Source organism: Notamacropus eugenii, chromosome 2 (genome assembly GCF_028372415.1).
Source record: "Notamacropus eugenii isolate mMacEug1 chromosome 2, mMacEug1.pri_v2, whole genome shotgun sequence".
In the NCBI taxonomy this organism is placed as follows: Eukaryota; Metazoa; Chordata; class Mammalia; order Diprotodontia; family Macropodidae; genus Notamacropus; species Notamacropus eugenii.
In genome coordinates, this window is record NC_092873.1 from 376248390 (window position 1) to 376270850 (window position 22461).

At 39.3% G+C, this 22461-nt stretch overlaps 1 protein-coding gene across 3 annotated transcripts in view; it reads left to right on the forward strand.

Annotated features, from left to right (window-relative positions):
* The first annotated feature begins 2052 nt into the window (after positions 1 to 2052).
* Positions 2053 to 22461, forward strand: part of DUSP14 (dual specificity phosphatase 14) — a 32338-nt gene continuing 11929 nt past the window's right edge. The window contains exon 1 of one of the 3 annotated variants that reach the window (XM_072646973.1): positions 2053 to 2189. The gene's annotated coding sequence lies outside the window, so the exon portion shown is untranslated. Of the gene's footprint in view, positions 2190 to 2618; positions 2781 to 22461 lie in introns of those variants that run through there. The other 2 variants (XM_072646974.1, XM_072646972.1) reach the window with 2 other exon arrangements.

Sequence of the window (22461 nt, forward strand, 5' to 3'; positions counted from 1 at the left end):
ACCTGATCCGATGAGATATTATTTGTAAAGCACTTAGTATGGTGCCTGGCACCTAGTAGGTGCTTAATAAATCTTTGTTCCTTCCCCTTTCCTTCCCCAACACTGATTGAAATGTGATCTTTCATTGTAGGCTCAGTTCTCTAATTTTAGGAAATGCCCAGATCCTTGTCTTCAGCCAGAAAGCCTTAAATTTTTTTTCTCTTATGCAACATATTTGATTCTGAAAGTACCAGGGGATGTATCCATCTGTGCTGCTGAGTCATGGAATTGGCTCAAGGAAGGAGTAAGAAATAAGGGAATGAAAATCGCACATGACCTAGCTATCAGTGACTCTGCTGTTTTGGTTTTGGCAAGTGGAAAATCCATAAACGAATTGATAAATTGGAGCTCTGTGGTACTGGAAGATGTTGCTTTACCCTGTACCCAGCCTATCCCCTCCTGACATCCCCTTTCCTAATCCACTGACAATAGCATTAACCTACTTGGGCAGTTCCTGAAGGGATGCAACTTGGGCTTCCCTCTTCCTAGAACAGAGAGCTCTCAGGATTTGAGACCTCAGATGAATATCTACTGTTTTTTTCTTTTTAAACTCTCATAGTGAATTAAACAGTGCCCTAGTTCAAATTATTTTGATATTTTTTCCCATCTGGAAGCAGAGATAAAAGGAACCCTTCCTGCCTGGACCTTTTTTAAAATCCCTTAGGAATTTTTGGAATCATCTTTTTGTAGGGGAAACAAATTCTTAAGATGCTGGTATCCAGAGTAACCCGCAGAAGAAAATGAGGAAAGACATCAACGAAGCTATGAATAAAAGGAAATCAATAAATGAAGTATGTCTTTCTGGTTTCCTTCATCTCAGTGCCACTTCTTTCACTGTTCAGCATTTCTTATGCTGGTGATTTACAACGGTGGGGAGTTTGTTCTGGTGAGTAAAGCACTGGGCATGGAGTCAGGACTCTAAGTGGCTGAGTCACTGAGGAGTGTTAAGGAAGTCCTCTTCATGTTGTTGTTGGTGGTAGAGGGTAGGGGTGTGTGTGTGTGTGTGTGTGTGTGTGTGTGAAAGAGAGAGACAGAGAGAGAAAAACAGAAAGACAGATGAGGAGGATGTGAGCTAGAGGTGAAGAGTCCTCCAGATCTCCTCTTCTTCTTTGAAATAAACAAATGCCAAGTGGAAAAGCTCAAGAGAACCCCGAGTGACATAATTCAGTTTCCTTTTTTGAAAAATGGGTTGGGCTAAATAATCTCTGTATTATCTTCCAGCTCCGACATTCTACATCCTTTGATTTCTATGACTGATGTATCAAGCGCCCCCATTAGAGAGCTCCGTGAGAGCGGGCACGAACTCTCTTTTGCATTTCTTTTGCCTGGCAAAAGGGTTTGGGGACCCTCTTTTGCACTCCTCTCAGTTTAGCGCAGCGCTTGGCACACATGAGGCATCTCACAAATGCTTCGATCACACAGTATCCTCAGTTAAAAACTCGGATGTGTCTGAAGTGATTAGAGAAATTCGGGTGAGGATCTGAAGTTATAAGTAGGCGGAGGACATTTCCAGGTAATCCTGAATTTCAGGTATCCTATGGGCAACTTCCTATAATTCGTCCCGAGCCCATGGAATTTTTCCCTGGAATACTCTACCCCTATAAGATTCCTCCAGGAGACTGAAAGAAAAAAAAAAGCCTCTTCTGCTGTGTCGATCCTCTATGCCAGCCCTGGGCTGCTGCCGCAATCTCCCCAGCCTTCCCTACGAAGCTGGTCAAGACAAGCAGGCACTTGGCATCCCTTGTGAGTCAGGGCCAGTTGAGCAACAGGAACCGCAACCACCTCATTTGCCTTCCGATTTTCCTCTTTCTCCGGCTGTGGAGCCTGAGGACTCGCGCTCAGATTCTGCACTGGCGCTCAGCCTGGGACCGTAAGTCCTCGGCCCTCGGGGGCTCCTTCCCGGGCGGCCTCGGCCCGCGGGCCGCAGGACTTGACTTCTCCGGCCAGGCGGCTTCTGAGGCCCCTCCGCCTCCAGACCCAGTAATTTCGGGATTCTCCTGGGGGGCTTCAAACATTTTCACCCTCATCCCCAAAACAAACAAGCAAACCCCCGAACAAGCCCGAAACGAGGCGAAACCGAACCCACCAAGCAGACTTGGTCCAGCCCGTTTGCTTTTGGATTTGGCACTCATCTTTTCGGGAGGTTCCAGGTACACAAGTACAAATCTCGGGGTGCGGGGGAGAGGCGGAGGGCCGAGCGAGCGGCTGGGCCTGTGTGCGCGCGGGCGGCGCGGAGGGGGAGGGGTCTGCTGGTCTTGCCTTTCCCAATTCGTGTCCGCACCTCTGGCGGCGTTTCTGTGGGTCTCTCCCTCACCTTCCCCCTCCCCCAGCGGTCTATTCTCAGGTTCACTTCCCTCTTCCCACCTGCCCCCTTCATCTCCCTGGGCGCGTCTCGTGTGGGGGCGAAGGGGGCGGCTGGTGAGTGGGGGAGGCGCGCGCACGCGCAGCCGCCGGGCGCTTTGCGCGTGCTCCCCTCCCCCGCCCTTCTCCCCTCCCCCCTCCCCTCCCCCGGGCGGCGGGCGCAGGGAGCGTGCGCGCGGCCCGCCCCGGGCGCGGGCGGAGGGGTGAAGGAGGGGCGCGCGGCGGCCCCAGCCCGCAGACGCTGGGAGCCGCGCCGGAGGACAGACGGGAGCGCGGGCGCCGTGCGGAGCAGCGCTGCGAAGCGGACGGGACGGACCGTACAGCCTAGCTCAGCCCGGCGGCGCCAAGCGGAGGAGCCCAGCCGAGCCGGAGCCGCGCTGGTAAGCAAGCTCTCCGGAGGCTCCGCTCTGCCCCGTGGGGGCTGCCTCGGGCCCGCGGGCCACAGGCCGTCACCGACTCCGGCGGCCGGGAGACTCGGTGCCCACGCGGGACCGCGGCGGGAGACGCAGCGAGCGGCGTGCAGGCCCACCCGAGCTCGGCCGTGGCGCCCCCAGCTCCGGGCTTCTCCATCCCCTGAGTCCGGGGCGCCCACTTTTTTTAACCACCGCCTCCTCACGCCCCGGTTGCCTCTTCTTTCCCTTTCCCGCCCCCACTCCCCTGACGCGTCCGTCTCTTCCACCCTCGCCATCCCTTTCCTTAGCCCTGGTCGCCCCCGCCGCTCCTCGGAGCCCTCCTGCCCTGCCTGCTCCTGCCCCTTCTCTTCCCGGGTCACTCTCCTTTTCGCTTCCTTTCTCCGAGTCCGTTGTCGCTGCCTCGTCCTTTGCTTTCCGCTCCGTACCTCTTGTCACCCCGGTTTTCTCCTTCACCCCCTCTCGGTGACCCTCTTCCCCTCCTAGCTCCTTTTCTCCCTTCCACGCCTCGCTCCTTGAGTCTCCTTTTCCTTGCTCTTTCCTTGTTAACTTTCTCTTACCTACTCTTTTCGTTTCTTGTCAACCCCCCCACCCCTTTTCTTCTTTCCCCCCTCCTCCTCTCACTCCCCCAGCTCTTTGTCTCCTTCTTCTGCCTCCTTTATCTTGTCACCCCCCCATTTTCTTTCTTTCCGATTGTCCCCCTCTGTCAGGTCTCCTTTGCTCTTATCCTCTCCACTCCGTCTCCTCATTCTGTTATCATCCTTAAAGTGCCCCCCCACCCCAGTCCACATCTTTTCCTTCGCTCTTTTGCTCTGACTTGACTTTTTCATCTCCCTTCCCTTCCCTCCGGACCTCCTTTCTCCCTGCCTTCTTCCCTGCTGCTTTTTGGACCCTATTATCTTTCCCTCTTATTTTCCCTCCTGTCTTGTTCACCCGTCATCACCTAACACTACTAAGTGGGCTGCAGCTGCTTATACGTTCAATATCTGCGTGTGTGGTTATCTTAGGAAACAAATTGAGTTTCATAACCAGCATTCAGCTTGACTATTTGTGGTTTTTTTAGATCACTATGTTTGGTACTAATTCCCTGTTATTTTCCTCTCAGTACTCCTTTGTTTCTTACCTCCACACTCCTGTTGATGTAAAAGTTGTGGGTGAGTTTTTGTGGGGAAGGGGTTTGTATGGATAATATAACTACTTATTTATTTAAGTTGATGTTCCCAGTGGTGCCACTCGTGGGTGCTATGGTTTTAAGGGTAACTGGGCAACCAAGTGAGAGAGTATTTTACAAAAGCAGTTTTATTGTGTAGGTATAATAACCTTTGTACTTTTAATCCAGGGAACTTGAAGCACTTTCTGAATATTAATTCATTAATTTTAACTCTAGCCATATAGTACAGGTAGGTGGAGAATGTTCCTTTCATTTTACAGGTGTAAAAATTGAGGCCAAGAGACAGGTTTTGATTTATTTTTTTTTTTTTGCCTGAGATAATAAGACAAGTTATTAGTCTATATAGGAGGAGAAACCAGCATATTTGACCCATGAATTTACTGGAGTTTTTAATTAGGAAATTTCTAGAAGTCATAAAACGCTAGAATATTCATCCTGAGATTATACATCTAGGTAAACGACAAAGAGCCCTGGGACTGGACTGAGATTCAGATTATTTGGGTCCTGGGCCTTGCTGTTGTCAGAGTTCAGTTTACAGGGACAGGCCACTTGGCCTCTACATATTTTCTTATCTGTGAAATGGGGGAAGGCACTGATTCCCTGGTTTCCCTCTGTAAAATGATTGTTAGGATAGATTATTAGACAACACTTTGTTAATTTTATACCTCAGAGCTGCTTCTTTGCCTTATGTTGCTATTTTGATCTTTGATCACATGAAGCCCTTCAATTGGAGTGCCCTCAAAGCAAGTTAGGCCCTTCCTTAGTGTTTAAAGTACTTGAGAATTAAGGACTTAGAAAGAGCAGTGATGGTACAGGTGATTGATACAGGGACAGTGTTGCTTAGTGGTTAACCTGAGCTCCATACCAGGAGTTCTGACACATGGATTCTCTTGCTTCTGGCAGCACTGACTCATCTTGTGATGCTGTGTTCATGTGGTTCTTTCATATTTTTGGCTTACCCTCCCATAAAAGAACATTTCCCTCATTGTGAGACTTTTGAACGTCAGTGTTAGGTGTTTAGGATCACTAATAAAAGTTTCTCCACTGAGTGCCTATTAAAAGACCTTATCATTCGCGTCTGCATATTGTACCATTACATAACAAAACAATTAAAATGAAGCTATAGGTTCATGATACCTACAGTTAAAGCCCTCTCTAGAAAAATCCAGATTAATCAGGTGTTTGTAAAGATGAAGTTTAAGGGATCTTTGTTTAATGATTACTTTCACTGGGGACTTTATTTTAAGGAGAAGAGGATGTTTAACTGGGATTAATTATTTTAAAATTTAGCATTGTTCACAAATAACTGATTTTGTGAAGCTTTTGAGTAGGGAAAGTAACAAACCCATTGTTTTAAATATGATGGCTTATAAAGTTTCCCTAAACAAAAGATCTTGTTGTTTGGGATACACACACATAGGGCAGTTACTTAAAACCTTAACTCAGTGAGCGTAACCATCTGACCTTCTAGGCTCACTATCAACAACAAATGAAAACTTCCTCATCCTGTCATATATAACTTCTGTCTAATGCAGAGAAGAGGAAAGAGTTGCTGAAAGAAGAAATAAATGAAGAGTTAAAAGAGCATTAACTGTTGTCACAGTGTGAGTTGTTTCAGAAAATAAGTGAACAGTGAGTTGAGTAAGGCCAAAAGAAGTTAAAAGTGGTGTCGTGTTCTTTATATTATTAGTTTGTTAAAGTCTGGAATGCTCAATTTCTGAGGTGGGCTTTCTAATCAGCATTTCTACTCAGAGTAATATTTCAAAAAACAGATATGATCCTCATAGGTACTCCTTCCATTGATATAGACTGCAGTCCAACCACATCTTTATTGTTTCTGGATCCAAAAAATTCATTTCTTGGTAATCACCTGATGATGATCAGCTATATACTCTGCCTTAGACCATACTAAGGCAAACAGAACCATACTAAATCTTAGAAAATCAACCAGAGTTTGTGAATTGTTGGCATAGCCTTTGAGAAACCATACTACATACACTATGCCATGGGAAAATAGAACTTCGGAGAAAGACTAATAGTAATGAGAGACTAAAAGACTAATACAGAATGAAAATTAGCATTAACCTTGTACTCATTTAGCTGCATATCCCAATATTACAATCAATATATTGAAAACATCTGAAAATACAGGCAATGTTTCATAGTTGTGGACCTCCTACTTTTGCAGAGTGCTGCTATAAAAATATTTTGGTGGATGTGGAGCCTTTTTTTTTAAATCAGTGATTTCTTTGGAGCAAATGTCTAGAAGTGGAATATCCATTTGGGTCAAAGGGCACCCATATGTTAGCCACTTTGTTTGCTTAATATTCCAGATTGTTTTCCAGGATGGCTGAAGCAGTTGACTGCTCCATCAACAATGTACCTCTTTTCTGTCTCTCCCTCCAATATTAATGATTCTAGTTTCTTGTTACCTTTGTCAGAGTCCTGAGACCTTAGGGTCATTTAGTTTTGCTTTCTTCTTTATATTAGTGATGGGTAGCATTCTTTCATGTGGTGGTGAAGTTTGCAATTCTTCCTTTGAAAACTTTTTTTCCATATCCTTTGACCACATATCTAATTGGGAATGATTTGAGGTCTTTGTTTTTTCTGTTGTCTCTGTATCTTGGATACCAAGCCTTTATCTTATAGAGATGGTTCCCCCCACACACAGTGCATTTATTTGAAACATGACTAATACCACTATGTCATCCTGTTTATAGGATCATAGACTTAGGACTGGAAGAGACCACAAAAGTCATTGAGCCCAACCCCTTCATTTTCCAGAAGAGAAATGTTGAGGATTATCGAGGTTAAGTGTGTTGCCTATTGTCACAAAAGTAGTAAGTATTTGAGTCAGGATTTGAACCCACTCTTCTTTATTTCAAGTCCTGTACTCTACACATGCTTCCTCTTAAAATGTTGAATAGGGCACCCAGATTTCAAACAGGGACCACTTTGTGTGTAGTCAAATGTCCTTCCAGTAAGCTGGAAAGAATAAAGGTGTATGAATAGGAAAACTGCATGTCATAGCAAGGTAGGACAGATAGTTTGTTGTACCTTGAAATATTTAGAAGTGATGATTAAGGTGTGCAGTAAAATCCTGCATGGTTTGGCCTACTGAGATATGCCTACCTTGAGTAAATCACATTCTTTCTTTGTATCTGGACCTCAGACAGATGGTCATAGACTTCAGTCTGTGATGTTTCTAATTACCTAGTAATGTCTTTGGTAAATGAACCTCCCAAGGAGTGATAGTCACATGCTAGAGTAAAGAAAGCCTCTTCCTTTAGGTGTCTGGAGCTGCTTGGAGCAGAGACCGTGGGATACACACACAGACACAGACACGCACACACATATACATACATACATACACACATCCACACACCCACACACACCCTTCAGTATATTTCCATAGGAATAAATACTTTCTTTATAGCCTTCCTTTAAAACTAGATTGTCAGTGGAGTAGAACTAGGAATTGAAATTTGTAGACATCTCCATTTCTGTGGTGGTGCAGTGGGTAGGCCTGGATTCAGGAAGACCTGAGTTCAAAGATGACTTCAGATACTAGCTGTGTGACTCTAGGAAAGTCACTTAACCTGTTTACCTCACTTTCCTCATGTAAAATAGGGATAACAACTCCTATCTGAGCTTTTTTTTTTGAGAATCAAATGAGATAATAATTATAAAGCATTTAGCACACTGCCTGATATATAGTAGGCACTATGTAGATGTTAGTTACTATTATTAATAGTAATAGTATTTCACTTGCCTTTGTACCATGAGCATCATGAGCTAGAGTACGTCCAGGAGGAAGTAGGGTCACCTCGATGAAGAGGGTACTACACAGGTAAGGATTAGTTGAAAGAGCTCTCTTTCTCTCAGCTGCATCTAAGTTTCTTCATAGATAAAATGGAAAGCTGTATTATATAATTTTTAAGATCCCTCCCAGGTCCAAGTCTATGGCCAAATTATTTGTTTAGCCTAAAGAGATTAAATTTAGAGATGACATGGTAGTGCTCTTCAGTTATTGAAAGGTCTGTCCAAGGCTCAAGAGGCTTGTTTTGTTTGCCAGGAAGTCAGGCAGAGCTCTGAGCAATTGGTAGAAGTTACAGAGGCTGGCTGACTTTGGAACAATAGAAGAAAAAACTTGATGGAATAGGATTTGTGCTTTGGAAGAGAGCTTGTATTAGGTGACTGCCAGTTTGCAGTCTGATTTAGTTTCATTAGCAGAATTTGAGAGCTTTGTATTTGATTTTTAGAATTTTTTGTAGGACTCAACAGGTAATGATCCCAACCTTCAGGACAGTTAATCAGTTCAACTTAATTCAAGTATTTGCCTGTCTACTGTTTTACTCCTCTGTCCCTGAAGTGATATGTCAGTGATCTGGTTTCGTTTCTAGAAGAAAATGTTCTATAATCCTGTAGTGTATGTATTTTTACAGAATTGATACAGTTTTCATGCCTGGAGTCCAAAGGATAAATCTGAAGCTCAGGGAAAACTCACTTTGAAATGAATGAAGTCACTAAGCCGGAAGTAAGGTCATTTGTTGACTTAGAAAACCACATATTAATATTATCCATGGTTTATTATATTTTTCTTTTGTTAAGTATTTCCCAATTACATTTTAACCTAGTTTGATTAAGGTATCTTGAGAAAGTCTCTAAACTCTATTGGTCTCAGTTTCTAAGAAAATGAATAAGGAAGTGTTTTAGAAGTTTGTTTTGTGGATGCCTTTTGTTTTTACGTTTTTTAACAGTCACACAGTTAACTACAGTAACTGTCCAGCAAGTGTATGACATTTCTCACCAGTCGGTAATGCTAGACTTTTTCATCATGCCTCTGACCTTATACCATCTACCTGCCCTCCCTTTCCCCTTTCAGCTTCCTTTTATGTGTTTTCTCCCTTCTTAGATGGTAAGCTTCTTGAGGGCTAGCTCTTTTTCTTTGTATTTTGTCTCCCCAGCATTTAAAACAGTGTCCTCTGTAAAGTGCTTACAAATGGTCTCTACATCTTTATTTTTATGCAGATGAGAAGAATGCTCTTATTATCTATCCTTTTTGGTCTTTACTATTTTACCATTTACTCTTTTGAGTTTGGGTTCTATTTATTGTTTATTACTCTTTATGGATGTATGTTGTTTTTTACCTTCTTGTGTAAAACAGGGAGACCCATTTTCTGCATTTTGAATATCAGTATTGGTGTTTAGTGCCTTTTATTCTCTCAGCTTCTATTCATACAGGTCTTCTCACTTTTTTTTGGAATTTATCATTTCTTTAAGCACAATATTCCATTATATAAACATGTCACTATTTGTTAACTCTCCACCCATTTGTTTCCAGTTTTCAATTGTTTTTTAAATATATAGATGCAATTTTTAGTTAAGAAAAGGAATAAATAAGGGAATTGTGACTGTTGTCAGGATCTCTCAGTTTGAGAAACTGAGGAGGTGAGGTATTTGAACAGGTTGATCCTGAGAATCTACTTGTGATTTTTAGCTATACATTTGGTCATGAAAAAGTAGTTAAATAGAATAGGGGAAAAAACCCCAGTCTGTGTTCTAAAGTGTTTTAATTATAGTCTACAGACACAGTTTATTTAATGTATAAAGATTTGGCTTGGGGAGATTCTGATTGACAGAATTTCTTCTGCCAGTTCAAATCTAGAATCCCAGCAACTTCCAACATATATTTCATAGAAATTGAAACAAAAGATGAAATCTCACAATATGACAGGTGATAATACAAATTTTAGGTGTTTTGATTTACCACCTTGAATAGGTAGGTAGTTTTCATGCAAAAGCACTTTTCCTTGTCTCTTTGGTAAAGTGGGAAAAGTATACTTTTCTTATAAAAAGAAAAAAAGTTTCTGATAAACTTGGGGCACATCCTTTCTCAGTTAAAGTCAGTAAAGTCATGTTTATTAAGTACCTAGTATGTGCCAGGCACTGTGTACTCTAGGGATACAGGAAGAAGCAAAAGATAGCCTCCGTCTCCAAGGAGCTTATAACCTAATGGGAGAGACAACAAATAAACAAACATGTACAGATAAGCTGTATATGGGGTAAATGGGAAACGAGAGGGAAGGCACTAGGATTAAGAGGGGTTGGGAAAGGCTTTCTGTAGAAAAGGGGATTTAAATTGAGTCTTATAGGAGGCAAGGGGAATCAGTAGATGGAGATAAGGAGGAACATACCAAGCATGGGGAACAGTCTGAGAATGCCTGGAGTGGAGAAATGGAGTATCTTGTTCCTGGAACAGCAGGGAGGCTAGTGTCTGTGGATCAAATTAGGTTAATAAAATGCTATTCCTTTTTTTAATCTAATCACTAATAAACTAGCTACCAACCATTTAAGATTCTTCCCTGAAACTGATTACTTCTGCTATTCAAGGAGGACTGATTAGGCCTTCTGTTTCTGTGGAGATCTAGGACTTCATAGGACTTCTAGGACTGAAAAAGTATTGCCCATCAATTAGAGAATGCCTAGAGAAATAGTGAGTGATACATGGATATAATGGAAATTAATGTATTGGAAGAAAGAACAAATATGCTGAATACAGAAAGGCAAGGGAAGTCATATATGAAATGATGAAAAGTGAAGTAAGTAGAGGGAAGAAAATATACGCAATCACAACAGTCTTCATGGAAAGAACCACAATCTTAAATGAATGTTAAATGAAATCTTAATTTTTACAGTACAACTAGAGCTTGACTGCTGTTAACTTTTACAATAAAAAACCTAATTTTTCTGATTTCGTACAGTTAACATGGTATGTTAAAACATAAATACAGAATTGTCATTATCTTTTCTTCTGTGTTCTGCTTTGTGTCTGTTGTCTTAAGTCTGGTTTACTCAACTGACATGATCTTAGTATATTCTTACCTTTAATCAGAAAGCAGAAGTCCATCCAGTGTTGTCAGTATTTCCACTCTCTCTGCCATCTCAAAGGCTAAATAACTGACAAGGGCCTTTTAAAATCCATGTATCATGCTAGTTTTTTCTTCTTCCTGTAAGAGGAGCAAACTGCCCATGGTGAATTTTTTTTATATCCTTACCTTATTCACTCTTAAAACTAGAACATGTATTAATCCTTCATAAAGTATGTGCTGTGCAACTTTAAACCACTTTAAGCATTGAATGTGGTTGATATAAAACAGGCGGAAGTGCCAGGTTTTACTAGCCAGAAGAAAAGAGAATATAAATTTGCTTGTTTAGAATTGTGCTGAGTATTACTAAAAATATGATTCAGAAACAAAGGAACTGAGAGTGCTGACTGCAAGTGAGTTGACTACAAATTCAAAATCAAGATTTTAAAATGATGAATTAATTTTAATAATATAGTTGTTAGACTGTAACGGTCTCCTTTTTGATTTCTCTAGTTAACCTTCAATGTTACCTGTTCTTGGGACTTGCTGGTTCACTGCCAGAGTATATGAGGCAAAGAATAGAAGATGTGTTGGGATTCCCAATCATTTCTTTTAATTAAAATTAAAATTAGGCAAGCATGAAAAATGCCAATTTATTTCCCACTTTATAAAAGAGACATAACTTTCAGAGTTAAGGGGATTGTCTTCATCTTGAGTACATAATTCACTTAATGCTTTGTGTTTCTTGTTCACTTTTGTGTACTTTTTTAAAAAATAATTTTATTTGGTCTCTCAAATTGTGGCTTTCCTCAGTGCTCACACAGACACCTATGGCTTGTTTTACTGGAAAACTTTTTTTGAAGATGAAGCAGGATAAGCTGGATGCAGTTTAGATGATAACCAATTTTGTTGGCAACATCCAAAGCATCATAGTTGGGAGCAAGTTAGACATAGGCCTTCTTTTCTCCATCGGGCTGGATCAGAGTGTTGACCTTGGTTGCTTGATGTCATAGAGCTTTTTACTGCCTGCTTGTTTGCCTTGATGTCCACAATGAAGACAAGGGTGCTATTGTCCTCATTCATCTTCATAGCAGACTCAATGGTCACGGGAAACTTAATGATGACATAGTGATCAAGTTTGTTTCTCCGAGGAGCAATTTTCCAAGAGTATTTGGGCTGCCTTCAAAGTCTTAGTGTCACCAGAAGGTGGGTAATGTTTGGGTTTTCTTTTTGTGGCTGTGGATGGACACCCTTCAGTGCTGCCTTCTTGGCCTCTAAGGCTTTGAATTTGACTCTGTCTTGACGGGAGAACCTTTTCCTTCTTTGCCTGTCTTGGGGGAAGGCTGGCCTTACTTTTATTTAACAAATTTTTTTCTTTATACATTGCCTGTAGTTTCTCTCTAATCTCTTCCAGAGAACAACTCCAAGACTTTTAAAAAGAAAAAAAGAATAAGGAAGAGAAAAATCAGATCAGTACATTAAAAAAAAATCTGAAAATAGATGCTATGTTCCCCACTTGTGATCCTCTTTCCCTCTCACCTCTGCAAAGAAGTTGTAGACATTTTTGTAGGGTGTAGACATCTTTGGGATCATGCTTGTTCTTTGTTAGTTTTTCCAACATTCATTTAAGATTGTGGTTCTTTCCATGTGGATTGTTGTCATTGTGTATATTTTATTCCCTCTGCTTACTTCACTTTTCATCAGTTTATATAAGACTTTCCTTGCTTTTCTGTATTCAGCATATTTGTTGTTTCTTCCAATATATTAATATCCATTATATCCATGTATCACTATTTGTCTAGGCATCCTCTGATTGAAGGGCAATACTTTTTCAGTTTTCTGCTGCCACAGAAAGTGCTGCCATAAATATTTTGGTGTGTAAGGAACTTTTTTTTATTAGTCTTTTTTAAAAAAATTAGTCACTCTTTATTGGTGACTTCTTTGGGGGTATATACCAAGCAGTGGAATATTTATCTGTGTCAAAAAACATGAACGTTTTGGCAAGATTTTTATTTTTAACCTCTAAATTGATTTGTAGCATTCTTTTATATAGTTGTTAAAAGTTTACAGTTCTTTGGCAGAATTTTTTCATATCTTTTGACCTTATCTACTGGGAAATGGCTTTTGGTCTTATACTTCAGTTGCCTGATATTTTTTATTAATGGGAAAAAAAAGATTGAAACGTATATTCAGGACTTTATAAAGCTTTAATTATGGTGCTTTTTAAGTTCCATACTCTGCTATTTTAATTTTCAAACTAAACAGTGGTACAGTATAGTATAGAGGTAAGGTTGTCTGAAGAGCTAGCTGTTCTCTAAACATTGCTCTTACCCAAAGGTGTGAGTAATGCTTTGGGAATACTTTAGTAACTAGTAAAATAGTTTCTTTCAAATATAGTGAACTATGTTGAGAGCCAGATAGATAAAAGAAATTTCATGCATCATCTCATTTTGATTAACCACTAAGTTTACAGGTCAAAGAAATCATGGGAATAGGATAGCTTACAGTATGTATTGTCTTTTTATTCCTGTTGGTTGACAAAATTCATTACATAAGTTGACATAGTTTATAGTTTTTAGGAGCACCAAATTTTCAAAGAGTTACCCTCTTCATCAAGGAGTCTCTGGGACAGAGAGCTAAAGTAGTCTTCATCAAGTCAGTGATTTGAATTCCCCTTCAATTCAAGAGAGAGGAAATTTGGCCAAGAATGGTTTGGGATTTGTCTTTAATGGGATAAAGGTAGGTTAATTGTCATTATGCTGCTGATTGTTTTCATAACACCTGTACCTGTAGTAAACAATACTGTGATCTTTAAAAAAAAAAAATTAAGATTTTGAGTTCCAAATTTTTTTTCCCTACGTTCCATATCCCTTCCCCAAGATAGCATGCAATCTGATAAAGGCTATACATGCACAATAACAATATTAGGATCTTTGAGAAAACCTGAAGTATATGCTCATGGTTTTAAGAATTTTAATGTCTTCATTAAAGGATAATTACATTAGCTCTTGCCTATAAACGTTTAAATTCTGTAGAGTGTATTCTTGTCTAGAGATGCCCTTTTTTTACCTCCATTTAAAACAAATACATAATGTCTAGAGAAATGAGCTCCTAAATATGTATGTGGCTCTTCAAAGATCTCATAGTCTTCCATAATTCAACAGATATGAGATATTCTGCTTCAGACTCAAAATCTTATTTCATTTCATTGCTTACATTGGTTTTTTTCCTTTATATTTCTCCTTGTAGTCATATCTATATAAATCAAAAAAGTTCACCATGTAATTCTGCATTCATATCTGTGAATCATAGTATAATTTTACAGTTTACTCCTTGAACATTTTTAAAACAAGATTTATAGACTGTTGCACAAATTGTTTTTCAGTTACCACCAAACAGGTTTGGACTTATGTAATTGTAGAGCCTTGCAAATATTTTCTGGATTTATCAGATTTCCACACCCAAAGGAGGATTTTTAAGATCTAGATTAATGTTCAGCTTAGGGATAAAGAACAGTTGAAACATCTATGCACTTCTTAAGTTCTTTTTTTTGTACTTATCATTACCTCAATTCTTTATTGATTTCCTGTTTTTCAGTTGTATATAAATTTTGTTAAGGCTGTAGATGAGTTGTTGCTAATCTTGGTGGTATAATCAAACTGGAAACTCAAGGAGTTATCTTTTTCCTTGGCTAGTCCACTGACTTACCCAGAATCTGAGAAGAATTAAATAATTTTTTGTCTGTGACTTATTAACTGAAAAGGAAGACTAATAGAATGACATCCCTGGCAGTAAAGCATGTTTGTATAGGAGTAGACCAAGACAAGTTCTAATTTTTTTTCATTTCCCTATGTTTTTTTCTTTTTTAAAAATTAATTAATCTATTTTTAATTTTCAGCATTCGCTTCCACAAAGATTTTGAGTTACATATTTTCTCCCCATCTCTCCCCTCCACCCACCCCAAGGCATCGTGCATTCCGATCCCCAACCTGTTCCTCCCTTCTATCACATCCCTCCCTTTTCTCATCCCCTTCCCCTCTGTTTTCTTGTAGGGCAAGATAGATTTCTATACCCTATTGCCTGTATGTCTTATTTCCCAGTTGCATGTAAACACAATTTTTAACATTTGTTTTTACAACATTGAGTTCCAACTTCTCTCCCTTCCTCCCTCCACACCCACCCCCACTAGTGGAGAAGGCAAGCAATTCGATATAGGTTATACATGTGGAGTCATGCAGTACTTCCATAACAGTCATGTTGTGAAAAACTATTTCTCTCCATCGTATCCTACCTCCTATTTATTCTATTCTCTCTTTTGATCCTGTCCCTCCTCAAAAATGTTTACTTCAAATTACCCCCTTCTCCCATTTGCCCTCTCTTCTATCATCCGCCCCATCCCCTTCTCCCCTATTTTCTTGCAGTGTAAGATCAATTTTTATATCAAATTGAGTGTGCATGTTATTCCTTCCTTAAACCAAATACGATGAGAGTAAGGTTCACTCTTTTCCTGTCACTTCCCCCCTCTTCCCTGCATTGAAAAAGCTTTTTCTTGCCTCATTTATGAGAGATAATTTGCCTTATTACATTTTTCCCTTTCTCCTCTCAATATATTCCTCTCTTACCCCTTAATTTTATTTTTTAGATACTACCCCATCCTATTCAACTCACCCTGTGCCCTTTGTTTAGTACCCAAATACTGTTTTTCCATGTAGGAATGTAAACAGTTCAACTTTAGTGTAAGTCCCTTATGATTTTTTTTTCGTGTTTACCTTTTCAAGCTTCTTTTGCTTTTTGTGTTTGAAAGTCATATTTTCTGTTCAGCTCTGGTCTTTCCATCAAGAATGCTTGAAAGTCCTCTGTTTCATTGAATGACCATTTTTTCCCCCTGAAGTATAATACTCAGTTTTGCTGGGTAGGAGATTCTTGGTTTTAATCCTAGCTCCTTTGACCTCTGGAATATCATATTCCAAGCCCTCTGATCCCTTCATGTAGAAGCTGCTAGATCATGTGTTATCCTGATTGTGTTTGCACATTGTGTTTCCACAGTATTCGAATTGTTTCTTTCTGGGTGCTTGCAGTATTTTCTCCTTGACCTTGGAGCTCTGGAATTTGGCTACAATATTCCTAGGAGTTTTCTTTTTGGCATCTCTTTCAGGAGGTGATCAGTGGATTCTTTCAGTATCTATTTTACCCTCTGGTTCTAGAATAACAGGACAGTTTTCCTTGATAATTTCTTGAAAGATGGCGTTTAGGCTCTTTTTTTGATCTTGGCTTTCAGGTAGTACAACAATCTTTAAATTGTCTCTCCTGGATCTGTTTTCCAGATCAGTTGTTTTTCCAGTGAGATATTTCACATTGTCTGCTATTTTTTCATCTCTTTGCTTTTGTTTTATAATTTCTTGATTTTTCATAATGTCATTAGCTTCCATCTGCTCCATTCTAATCTTCAAGGAATTACTTTCTTCAGTGAGCTTTTGGACCTCCTTTTCCATTTGGCCAATTCTGCTTTTCAAGGCATTCTTCTCATTGGCTTTCTGGATCTCTTTTGCCATTTGGATTAGTATTTTTTAAGGTGTTATTTTCTTCATTTTTTTTTGGGGGGGGGTCCCCTTTAGCAAGCAGTTGACTCTTTTCATGTTTTTTTGCATCACTCTCATTTCTCAATTTTTGCTCTACTTCTCTTACTTGATTTTCAAAATTCTTTTTGAGCTCTTCCATGGCCTGCAACCAATTTATATTTTTCTTGGAGGCTTTGAATGGACTTTGTTTTCTTCTCTTTACATGTTTTGGTCTTCCTTGTCACCAAAGTAAGATTCTATAGTCTGATTCTTTTCTGTGTTTTGTTCATTTCCCCAACCATTTACTTGACTTCAGAGCTCTTTGTCAAGGTAGTTCTCTGCTTCCAGTGGGGGTGGGGGGGGTGTAGTGTCAGCCACTCGATCAAAACTGCCCTTCCTGCCCCCCCAAATCTGTGGGCCTAGAACTCCAGAAATAGTTGCTGGCTCTGCCCCTGCTGCTGCTGTGGCTATCACAGGTTCCTTCCCCCCTCCCCCCTTTTTTGCCCTGGGTCTGGGCCTGGACCACTCCACTCTCCTGCACTGGTTCCACAGGCTTTTTCCACTGACTTTCCAATTTATTCTTGGCATTTTGGGATCATGAAGTCTGGAAACCACCACAGGTGTGAGATTCAGTACCCCCAAGGCCTGCTCAGGTTCCCTCTGTGTACTTGCAGCCCACACTGGAGTTTGCTCTGCTCCCAGCATGGCACAGTAGACACTTCCAGGTGACCTTCCAGGCTTTCTTGGGCTGGAGATTTACTTCACTCCATCATTCTGTGGGTTCTGCATCTCCAGAATTTGTTTAGAGTCATTTTTTACAAGTATTTGACTGGACTTGGGGGTAGAGCTCTAGCAAGTCTCTGCTTCTACTCTGCCTCTGACAAGTTCTGTTTTGTTGAATGTAGGAAGAACAGTCAGAAGGAATGAGGAAAATGAATGAAACCTAAACGTCTATGAGCCCTTGCAGGTTAAAGGACAAGTAGCTCAGAATAGAGGAAGTGTAGAGTATCTTAACAGATGCAGTAGGACAGGACCCTAAAATCAATTAGTTTTTTAGCTTCAGCAGCCACACTAAGTTACCTTTTCTCTGAGAAGAAACTTTTTAAAACACTCCAGGGTCAACAGTTCTTATAGTGGGATATATTTGCTCCTGTAATCTAAATCAGTGGGGGAAAAAATTGACAGTCATTTTATCAGACTTTAAACTCAAGATCATTTTCTAGCAGACTTTCCCTGTTATGTCTATTTCACTGTTTCCCCTATAGTCTGTGCTCATTATTACTCCACTCATTTTGGTACTTAATTGTTTGCTACCTTGTGTTGTTAAATGATTTTCGGTGTGTAGATCTTGTCCCTACGGTAAGATTGTAATTCCTTTTGAGGTCAGGGATCATGTTCCTATCTTTGTTTTCTTAACAGGATGTAGCAGAAGGTTGAATGCAGAGTGAATGCTTAATATACTAATTGGATAAGTCGATTTAAGTGATGGGGGAAAATTCAGAAAGAAAGAAAAAGTAAGATGGTTACCTTAAATGTGAATTTTGAAGTTTCAGAGTTGTTTCAAGCTGGTGTGTTTTAACAGATAATAGATTACATCTGTTTATCTCTCTCTATATGTGGGTGTTTGTATAAATATGTGTATATATATATGTATGTGTGTATATACACATATTTGTTAAACTGCTAAATCTTTGAGGATTTCCACTTTTATATTGAGAACAATTTGTGAGACTGAATGTCCTGCCAGAGTGTCTGGTACTGTACTGTACTTTTATTTCCAGCACTTAATCTTAGTGTTTATTTTAATATATTAAAATATATTAAATATATAAAAATATAAATATAAAAGCATGAAAACATATAAATAAAAATATATTAAAATAATATAGCTTAGTATTTAATATTTTGAGTACTATCCCTAATATTTTATCATATACCAGTTTCTCTTATGATTTAAGATTTGTTAAATGGTTTTAATTTAACATGGTATTGACAACATTTCTAGTAGAATACATTTCTGATTTTTAAAAAAGAAAGTTGGGGAAAATGAATTTATTTCACTGGAATTCACTTTATGAAAAACTTAGCTGTGCTGCATCTGAGTCACTAAGTGAATTAGAATAATAAAAACAGCTGAGATTTATATAGCACTTTAAAGTGGGCAAAGTGCTTTATATACATTATCTCATTTGAGCTTCATAACAACCCTGTGAGGTAGATACTATAAGTATAATAATAGCTAGCATTTATACCTATGTTATAATTACATATGTTATCTCATTTAATCCTCATTTTACAGGAGAGCACCCTGAAGCTCTGAAAGGTTAAGTGATTTCCCCTGGTACTAAGTGGCAGGGCTCATGCCAGGCCACTTGACCCACAGTGTACCTCTATTCATCATGTTCTGTTTCCTCTTCGTGAATGCTCACAGATACTTCCTTTTTTTTTCTGTCCTTTAATAACATTTTATTTTTTCCAATTACATGTAAAGATAGTTTTCAACATTCAGTTTTATTACATTTTGAGTTCCAAAATTTTTCTCCCTCTCGCTTTTCCCCTCTCCAAGAGGGCAAGCAATGTGATATAGGCTGTATATGTACAGTCATATTAAACCTATTTCCACATTGGTCATGTTCATTGATATTTTTTTGAAGAGCTAGAGAACATTGAGAAATTTGAAAATAACTTGAAAAGAAAAAAATCATAAAATCATAAAAGAAGATTGGGGCATCTAGATGGTGAAGTAGATAAAGCACTGCCCTGGAGTTAGGAGGACCTGAGTTCAAATCTGACTTTAGACACATACAAACTGTGACCCTGGGCAAGTCATTTAACCCCAGTTGCCTCAGAAGAAAAGAGAGAGTAAAGGCGATTACCTCGCATTTTCAGGGTATAAAATACAGAGTAGGTTCCAGTATACATTGTGTACCATTGAAATTTGCAAAACTGAGAATTTAATTTGTAATCTTTTATACATTTATCTCTTTTACTGACATGGTTTCTGCTTATTAAATTTGAGGAGAGAGTTCCATTGTTGCATATCTGTTTGCTCAGTTGTCATGACAAAAAATGATTAGTCTTCACCGTTAGTTGCATGATTGCTTTAATCACAATATTAGATCATTAGCTCTGAATTGTGGTCACTACTTAAGGAATATAGGCTTTCCTTCATCATTGCTGAGGTAGGAGCCACTCTGGTTTATCATTGTTAAACACTGGGCTTTTTAGAGTATCCCAGAAGCTCTGTTATTCATGGAGATATCAGTAATTGTTACTGGTTTATACATTATTTAGATGTCCATTGGGAACACCCTTAATTTTGGATTTTGTTTAGCTCTTAGTGCTTCGATGTTTATTGTTAAAAGTTGTCAGCATCATCCCTGGCTTGAGCAGTTATTCTTAAGGATTTGGTTAAATAAATGTGTGGAATTGGTTCGTGACAGTTTTCCATATCACTCTTCCTCCCACCTGGAAACATTTTTTGAACTAAAATTGTGTCCCCCTATCCACATATGTAATCCTGTTTCTCTTGAGCACCATGGACAGCGACAACAAGCTCTCCCTGATCTTGGTGATTTAATGCTCAATTAAGAGAAATTGTTGTTCTCTAGAAGGATTATTCACTCAGCAAGAACTAGGATTCCTGTGATTATAGTAACAGGTAAAGATTTCTGTTTCCAGTACATCTCTTGTCTGTCATTGTGCATAAACTGAATTGGATTTCTTGTGCTTATATGACAGGCACCGTGATCTATTTTTAAATCTTACCTACCTCTTTTTAAAAATTAGGTCACATTATAAAACCTAAGCACAGTTGACAAAACAGGTGGGCAGAATGGCCTCTCACCCTCCTGTTTTCAGCAAGTTTGGGAGGAAATGACTGTTGAAGGTCCCTGTTTGAATGCTTCTTTGGTAGTGAAGCTTTTTCACCAGTCCATGGCCATGTTTCAGTTCTTGACCAAGTGCAGTAAAAACTGGAGCATTTGGCTTAGCCCAGTCAAGCTCAGGCATTTTTGAATGAAATTCTACCCCCTTTTTTTCTTCTGCATTTGAGGGATTGTTTGGCACTGTTAAAAAGTGCTGCTGTGAGACAAATAATGAGAACATTATGACATTCCTTAGTCACATAAATAAGCAGCTTACGTAGTCTCCAAGTCTTCAGACTTGGATCATTTCCAATTTCTGTTATTTGTTTACTATGGGGACAAGTCATCTCACTGACCAGAACTTTGGGTTTGCTCTCTCTAAATGGTAGCCAGTAATGTTTATACAAGGGAGAGGAGATTACTATGTATATGTTCCCTGGAAGTTTTTATCTTTTTTTTTAGCCATTGGACCCCATTAGCATTTTAAGCAGGTTTGTTGGCACTGTATACTAGACAGAAGATCCCCAGCAGGGATAAAGCATCCTGACTGTCGAACTTGGATTCTGCCCTGAGGATTCACAGTCTGTTTTCTTTTCATTCCCTGTTGCACAAAATACCTTATCAGAGCTCAACAAATTAGTTATTAGAATAAACTGAGCTTGGCTTACATTTTAAATAAACTTGGTAAATGACAGAAGCGTTTGTGCTTAATGGTTCAGTGAAGATAGGGCCTGTCTTTATCCAGGATTAGTTTTCTGACTAGTGTCATTGCTTGGGATACCAGTAAAAGTTCAGCATAGTTGAGTTTTGATCAGGAATTTAGATGTTAATTTGATTACATCTTTTGTTTTTCCATAAAGACAAGGGGGCCTCATTAGAATAGGTTTATCCTGTTTATCAGATGTTGGATTGACACAATGAATTATAGCTAATTCATTGACAAAATTAAAATACAAAAAGCTGTCAATAGATCAGAGCAAAAGCTGAATCTAATAAGGTGAAATTTAATAGGGATATATGTAAAGTTTTTCCCTTCAATTCAAAAGTTATCTATGAAAACATAGATTAGAATTGCTATGGCTAGACAATAGTTCCTGTAAAAAGCACCTGGTAGTTTTAGTGGACTGCTGTGTAGATCTGTATCAATACAGTGTCACATTAGCTCCCCCTCTGGCACTCCTCACTGCTCCCCATGTCCTCTCAAAAACCTTTTGTGATCTTGGACTGAATGGTAGTATAGAAGTCTGGAATGAGGGAGAGGAATGTTATAGTTCAGCTATACTGTACTCTGCTGAGATAATGGTCCCTTTAAATTCTCTGCCATATTTTACAATGGACATTGGCAAAATGGACTATTTGCAGAAAGAGAATTACCAGCAGAAGTGGACTTGAAACTATGCCATACCAGGGTTGGTTGTAAGCACCAGCAATCTTTAGCTAGAAGAAGCTGTCTTCAAATATTTAAAAGTCTGTCTTGTGGTAAAAGAACTAGGCTTCTATTGTCCCTAGAAGTCAGAACTAGAGTAAATGAGTAGAAATGACAAAACTATCCAAAAGGAGAATGGGCTACATCAGAAGGGTAGTTATTTTTCCCTCATTGGAAGTTTTAAGACAGGCTGTTTGTCTCCTAGCTAGTTTTTGCAACCTCAAGAGTTATTCTTGGTACTTGTATTGGAGTCCACTGAATTGCCAAGTCTCAATGCTCCTATCTTTATGACATCTCCCATATTCTCTCTTCTCCTTTCATGTAGTTCATCACTCTAGTTCAGGCTTTTATCCGCTATCCTTAAGTCTATTACAATGACTTCTTAACTGCATTCAGTGCCACCTCTTCAATTCATCCTCTATAGGGTTACTAAAATAATCAACCAAAATGCAACTCTGACCATGTCAGCTCTCTTGCTTTTTATTCGAGTTTTGAATACGGAATCCTCAGACTGGTATTTTGAGCCCTCCACATTGTGGCTCCAACCTACTTTTCCATAATTATTAATGCTCATTCATTCTCTCTCCTCCAGACAAACTGACCTGTCTTGCTGTTCTCAGCAACTCATCATTTCATCTACTGTCTCTGTGCCTTACAGTCTGTCATCTGTGTCTGGATGTTGTTTAAAGTGGTTTTAAAAAGTTTTTAAAATCAACCACATATGGTAGTTTCTCTTTGTATGTACGTGGAGATACCTACTT